Raw genomic sequence first — 7,354 nt, forward strand, 5'->3', positions numbered from 1 at the left:
CCAGGGGGGTGTCAAGGAGTCATGAAATGTGGGCTCAGAGACACTCTCCCGACTACACGATGCCTGGGTAACCTGTTTTCCCTTCCAGGTGCTCCAGCTCCCTAAACCCTGCCTTGGTTGCCATAGTGAGGGGACCCAGCTCAGACAGCAAATGCTCGCTTTTATTTGACAGAGGTCCAAACAAATACAAGGGCAGAACAGTCCTGCAGAGTCCTGCAGAGAATCCTTCTCTGCCTTCAGTATTTCTCTCTTGCCAGTGAAAATTCATGTGCTCAGGACAGCACCCTGCAACCTGTCCTGGGGACCCGCGCTCAGGACTGGGGCTGCTGGGACATGCCAAAGAGGCAGGGAAAGCAAAAAATAAGACGCAGAAATGCAGAAAGAGCGGTTCATTTGCGTCCTGGCTGAGAAGGGTAAATAGCGTGGGAAGGAAGAGGAGAGAAACGCATCTGTACTGCCCACAGTAGCATGTTAGGACCTCTCTGAGAAGAGCAATCCCATAGCCAGGGAGGAAGGGCAATCTTCTCCCAGGGCTTGAGCTAGCAGTGCTGTGTATGTGGACACCTGGAGTGCTCTAACATACAGCTTCTCTGTGGTGCATGTCTATCCTAGGGGGCTTGGAGAAGGCTTTTCCTTGATGCACGTGCCCTGCAAGTCATCAACTAGACTTTCCTCCCCACCAAGATCTTTCTACTAGCTTTTAATCTAAATACCAGCTGATATGCACACTATCACCTCTCTAGCCATCTCTTTCTCTAGACTTATGCCTGGAAAGACTTGGAGGAAGTCTTTGCTGACCTCTGTTAAACGACCATCCTCATTTGTGACAGTGCCATGAAGGGAAGCCCTTCAAGTAGGCTGAACAAGTGTGCTAGTAAGATGAAACTCAGCCACATATCTCCTAAGAAGAAAGACAAACATCCAGGTACAGGAGACATTGATCATGCTGTCTGTGTGATCAATGGGACTTTTGCCAATGACTCCAATGGGAATGAATTGGCAGGAAAGTGAATGGGAAGTATTTGTAAAGTGCATCAGCTTTGCATTCGTAGGAGAAAAAGCAGCTACATTAGCAACTGTCCCATTAGGAGGTGCTCAGGGAAATCGAGATTCATTGCTTTTATCTTCCAGGCATTAACTGCATGTTTTCACTCTGGCTTCTGATTAGAATATTTAATTGGACTAAGCCCCACTTTTTTCCCCCTGTATGCAATGTAATAGTCTCAAACAAGAAGTTAAACTTAAAAGAAATGAGAAAAGTTTCATACAGTAGGGTCTGTGAGGATGTTCTTTCTTCAGAGACTGACTGAGACACCAGCAGTCCTTGCCATTGGGAATGCTGACCTATGCCATGGGCAGACCAAGAAGCGGCACTGTTATAGAATCACAGAATGGTTCAGGGTGGAAGGGACCTTAAAGATCATCCAGTTCCAACCCCCTGCCCTGGGCAGGGACACCTCCCACCAGACCAGGTTGCTCCAAGCCCCATCCAGCCTGGCCTTGAACCCTTCCAGGGATGGGGCAGCCACAGCTTCTCTGGGCAACCTGTTCCAGTGTTTCACCACCCTCACAGTGAAGAATTTCTTCCTCAGTTCTAATCTAAATCTCCCCTCTCAGTTTAAAACCATTACCCCTCATCCTATCACTCAGCTCCCTCATAACGAGTCCCTCCCAGCTCTCCTGTACCTCCCTTCAGACATTGGAAGGCTGCTATAAGGTCTCCCTGGAGCCTTCTCTTCTCCAGGCTGAACAACCCCAGCTCTCTCAGTCTGTCCTCACAGCAGAGGTGCTCCAGCCTCTGATCATCTTCGTGGCCCTCCGCTGGACCCGTTCCAACAGGTCCATGTCCTTCCTGTGCTGAGGACTCCAGAGCTGGACACAGAGCTCCAGGTGGGGTCTCACCAGAGCAGAGGTGTTAGAATCATCTCCCATGCCCTGCTGGCCACACTTCTCTTGATGCAGCCCAGGATGGGGTTGGCTTTCTGGGCTGCCAGTGCACATTGCTGGCTCATGTTGAGCTTTTCATCAACCAACACCCCCAAGTCCTTCTCCTCAGGGCCGCTCTCCAGCCATTCTCCACCCAACCTGTATTTGTGCCTGAGATTGCCACGTCCCAGGTGCAGGACCCTGCACTTGGCTTGGTTGAACTGTATGAGGTTTGCACAGGCCCACCTTTCAGGCCTGTCCATGTCCCTCTGGATGGCATCCCTCCCCTCCAGCGTGTCAACTGCACCACACAGCTTGGTGTCATTGGCAAACTTGCTGTGGGTGCACTCAATCCCACTGTCCGTGTCTCTCAACGAAGATGTTAAACAACACTGGTCCCCAGTACTGAGGAATGCCACTCATCACTGAACATTGAACCATTGACTGCAACCCTTTGAGTGTGGCCATTTAGCTAGTTCTTGATCCATCGAGTGGTCCATCCATCAAATCCATGCCTTTTGCAGGGAGGTCACATTTAAACTGACCTTCACTACTGCGTATGCAGTAGGTGAGGGGTATCAACCCTCAGTCATCTCACTCAACCATATCTTTGCCATCACCCAGTTTGTGAAAGCAGAAGACTTACCAAAAAAACCAGGTTGGATATTAAACTCAGTTTGCAATTGGGAGGCTCCTTCTGAAAACATGATCCCTCATGGTAAAAATTTCTGTTGAAAGATACAGTCATGTAAGCAGGAATAGTCCATGATTTCTTGGGTTGGCAAAAGAGTTGCAAGTGTTCTGGAGCTTACCCTGGAGTACTGGATCCCTATGTGACCTAAAACTGGTCGCTTGAAAGAGTGGCTTGGCAATTGCAGCTGAAAGCAATACTTACCAGAACAGCAAAGCCTGTGTTAGATTTGAGCTTTCTGGATCAACATAACCCCATATCTGAAAGACAGTTTTCCTGATAAAATAGAAGGATAATCCATGACTCTACTAATCAGCTAAGTTTCCATATGTAATGTGATTCTCTTCATTAACCAGATTTGTTCCTTCATTTCTGTTCCCTAAAATACCAGCTTGTAAGGTTCTGACAAATGACGAATTCTTACTTTGCAACAGTTCCTTATGAAAAACTGTGGTTTTGAAAATACTGCCTTTCTGTGAGCAATCTCAGCCTTTTGCAGTAATGATATCCCAAAATACTTCTGGAGACAAATGTTTACCCTTTATTACAGAAGAAAATGTTCCTTTTAGTAGTAAATGGACAGTTACATGGCATCCTTCTTTATCAGCAACATGGAAAAATAAAGCAATACTAAAATATGTTTGCAACAAAGATGTCTTCTGGTATGTAATTTTTCCTACTTTCATGTAAATGGCATATTTGCATTTTATATGTAATACATTCTGAATATAGAAAAAGGAATCCCTTGTTAGGACTTGCTTTCTCTACTAACAAATGTCTTAATGTTAATAGGTAGGCAATATTCCTACCTTATAGCTTTTCTCGTTATGCATGACACCATCCTAAAAGGTGAGACCACTGTTGCACCAGAAAATAGTGTAGAGCAACAAATCAGAATATCATTAAGATTAGGTAATAGATAATTGGATAAAATGTAATTGCACTTAAGGGAGACCAACACGATCTTTTGAGGTAAATTGGGGATTCACTGGTTTGAAATGAAAAGGAGAAGAAAATCAGGATGTGCTACTCAATGTCAGAGTGGCTGTAAGCAATAATTATCATGTGATTGTGAAAAACACAAATTTGATACTAACACAGCATACAAAGCATTTTCAGAAAAGAAGAGGAAAGCGTAAAAGTCTTTGCACGATATAGATTCCAGGAAATAGCTCTGGCTATCTCTGTGCTAGGAAGATGAATTCAAATCTGAATTGGTGAAGGGAGCGAGGATGACCAGAGGAATGGAGCTTAAAACATTTGGTTGGTAGAGCTTAGCAGACTGGCTGGGTGGAAACTGGGAGAGTGTGTGGTTGTGCTCTATAAATGCATAAAGGACATATGTAGTCAGAATATAGAAGAGCTATTTAGGCAAGAATCAAATAAGAACTGAACAAATAAACATATATTCTGAGATGGAAATTAGCAAAAAAGCATTTTTTATTGTTGAAGTGGTGAAATCCTGGAACAGCCTCATCAAAGAGGTAGTTTCAGCAGTCAGAGCTTGATGAGTTTATGAGAAGTGTATAGTACGACTATCTAGAGTTGCAGAATAAAGGACCCAAGAGTTTCCTTCCATTCCCTCTTCTTACACTGTTTCCTCACTTTCCCATACAAGCCAGTGGAGAGGAGACAACAAAGATTTATAAACGGACAGGAACCTCCAACCAACAGTCCAGTTCTACTCAACCCTCATCCATGTTTTCACAAGAGGGATGGCCATGGCCAAGTGATGACATTCACGGTGATTACGATGGCTTTTCTTCAGAAAGCGTGTGGAGAGTCACCGTCTGACACCAGGGAGTAAACTGTGTGAATCACTGTCTTCCAGTTAAATGTCATCATTGCGGCAGTATCTCAGACAGCCACTTATGGTAGGGATCCTTGGTTGGGGCTCAGCAGCAGAAGCCTGTGCAGCAAAAATAGACACAGTGTCCTCCCTCTGTTATACACACCAAACTGCTACAAATGCAACATTCAGTTGCTAATGTGACAAATGACAAATTCAGACTGTGCTTAACGGATTCAAGCTTATTCTGGAAAGTTTGTCATCAAGGCAGCAAAAATTTCGAAGGGTCTAAGTAAAGGGTCTGGGGCAGAAGTAATGGAAAACTATTGTTTTCTGGTAAAATACTCTACTTAAAACATTTGTTTTGTTGACCCTCCTGCCACCTCTCTGAATAATCATTCCCTGCCTTAAAACAGGTAATTGTTTTCTTCCTGTGTCACATGAAAATTAGTTTTTCCTGTCTTGCATCACAGATTTTCAATTCTGATTAAGGTACAACCACTATTTTGTGTGAAGAATTGTACTTCCTCAGAACAAAGCCTTTTTTTTTACTGTACACTGTAACTCTATTTTCCATGAGTGAGTAGCAAAATGCTGCAATTCACCCTCAGCATTCAGTTATGCATAATGTGTGGGGGAAAAGCACCGAATTAAAATGACAGAACAGTCCTCAGCCTCTGAATATCATACTAAGCGTGCTTTGGCATCTTATATTTAGGGTGAGCTACGTTGTGTTCATTTCCTCTTGATGCAATTTAGTTAATAGCCGAATTCAGTCAGAAAACCACTTGTAAATAAACACCTTGTACAGATTACAGCATTCTCCATCCTCATGGCTCTTTGGCTCAGTCTATCAAGCAATAAAATCTGCCAATATTGTATATTAACTTCTGTCATGTTCGAGTGTTTTTATACATCAATGGAGCAGGTTGTAATCTCACCATATAGGGTACCCACTTCTGGATATACAGCACATATCAGATAAATAAGCTGTCCAAAGAAGATGTTTGTATTGGATGTTCACTGTTGGTTTCTTCCCATACTGTCCTCAGATTCAGAAGCTGCCCTGGGAGATGAATGTGCCAGGATAAGTTATCTGGGGCTCATAAAATCTTTTTTAGAAGATTGAAATAAAGTCAGTGCTTGCAGAAGACAAATCAATTGTGACATTTCTGAATAGAGTGCGATGCATTTAATTAGCACAAGACATACTGGCAAATGCTGAATTACCCAATAAATCACTGAATGCTGGAACCCATACTGAGCCGGGAATCAGCTGTCTTTTGAGATGTACAGCAAGTGATAATAGGAAGATCTGGCCATTTCTCCTCAATTTTCTGCTAAATTTCTTCCATTTTGACATTTGCATGTCAGACCATTTTAATTATTTTAAAGTATCAAAGAATTTCTCCAGCCCAATCTGAGAATTCTGTGCTGTTATCTGCATCTGCTGAGGACTGAAACATGTGTCTTGTGGTATGCTACAGTTTTGCTTTTCACTCCAAGGCAAATGATGGAAGTTTAGCCTCTAGGAATAAAAGTATTTATAAGAAAAATGTACAAGGCTGCTCCCAAGGGCAAACATGGTAGGACCAGGCCCTGTAGCAATCACTGACGTTGACCTCCAGGTCTCCCCTGTGTGATGAGCAGAGGGGGCTTCAGGCTTGTTGCAGCCGGCCAAAGGGCAGCAGATGAGGGGCTGAGCTCCAAAGTATGAATGTGCTCCCTCGCTTGAGGCTCCTGGCCACCAGGAACCTCACCTTCATACCATGAAGGGCTCAGGTTTATGGTCGTGTCTGGATGTCTGAAGGCAGATGAGCTGTCCTTAAGGTGCAATCCCATACATTGGCTGTGCCCTCCCAGCCCTGCCGATACTCCGGGCGTGTGGCAGGAGTAATGTGGTAGCTGTTCGACAAAGCTTTTATTAACATCTAAGAAATTTGTCCAAGCATTTGCGGTGCTCTCACCACCTCGCTATCCGAACACCTCCCTTTCATCTCACTTCTCTGTGATTTGCTTCTAAACATCACAAAGAATTCAGGGCCTAAGTGTAATTTCCCAGAGACTGGGGCAGTTTTTCTTAAGGTGAAGCTTTTGCTCAGGTTGGAGTTGTCCAAATAAGGGATGCTGTTTTTCAAGCACGTCCTCACCTACCTGTCTTCCAAACGGTGACTGTTCTGTCACTTCTGATGTCACTTCTCTGCCAGGGTAACAAAATGTAGCCACACAGTCCCTGACTCCTTGATAATCAGCATGGACAAAACCAGAGCTCCTGTTTCAGCTCCCCAGCCTTCTACTTCCAGCATAAAGCCACTCAATTGCATTGGTAGGCACTACTACAATTATTTTTTAAAGCTGATGGCAAACCAGCACCTGACTGAAACCCTTTGTGAGCCTCTGTGTCCAAAAACACCCGTGGACACAGGCTATTGTCAAAACAAGTGTGACCTCCAGCAAGACCATGTCTCTCTTCATCCCCTGCATTCCCCAGGGCTGTGCATCCTGACCAGGCGACCCAGTAAATCCCATTCAGGACCAGCGCTGAAGGTGCTCTGAGCCAGGAGGGCATTTTCATAGAATCATAGAATTGCCCAGGCTGGAAGGGACCTCCAAAGGTCATCTAGTCCGACCTCCCTGCAGTCAGCAGGGACACCCCCAACTAGACCAGGTTGCCCAGGGCCTCGTCGAGCCTCTCCTTGAATATCTCCAGGGAAGGGGCCTCAACCACCTCCCTGGGCAACCTGTTCCAGTGCTCCACCACCCTCACAGTGAAGAACCCTCTCCTCATCTCCAGTCTAAATCTGTTCCCCTCCAGCTTGAAGCCATTGTCCCTCGTCCTGTCACTGCAGGCCTTTCCCCAGGCTTCCTGTAGACTCCTGTATCATGAGTAGTATCCTGTATCATGAGTAATAGTTTTCTCTGGTTGTCTTCTTTTTCTATTTTCACTA

The sequence above is a fragment of the Calidris pugnax genome, unplaced genomic scaffold (assembly GCF_001431845.1).
Source record: "Calidris pugnax isolate Ruff unplaced genomic scaffold, ASM143184v1 scaffold629, whole genome shotgun sequence".
Classification (NCBI taxonomy): domain Eukaryota; kingdom Metazoa; phylum Chordata; class Aves; order Charadriiformes; family Scolopacidae; genus Calidris; species Calidris pugnax.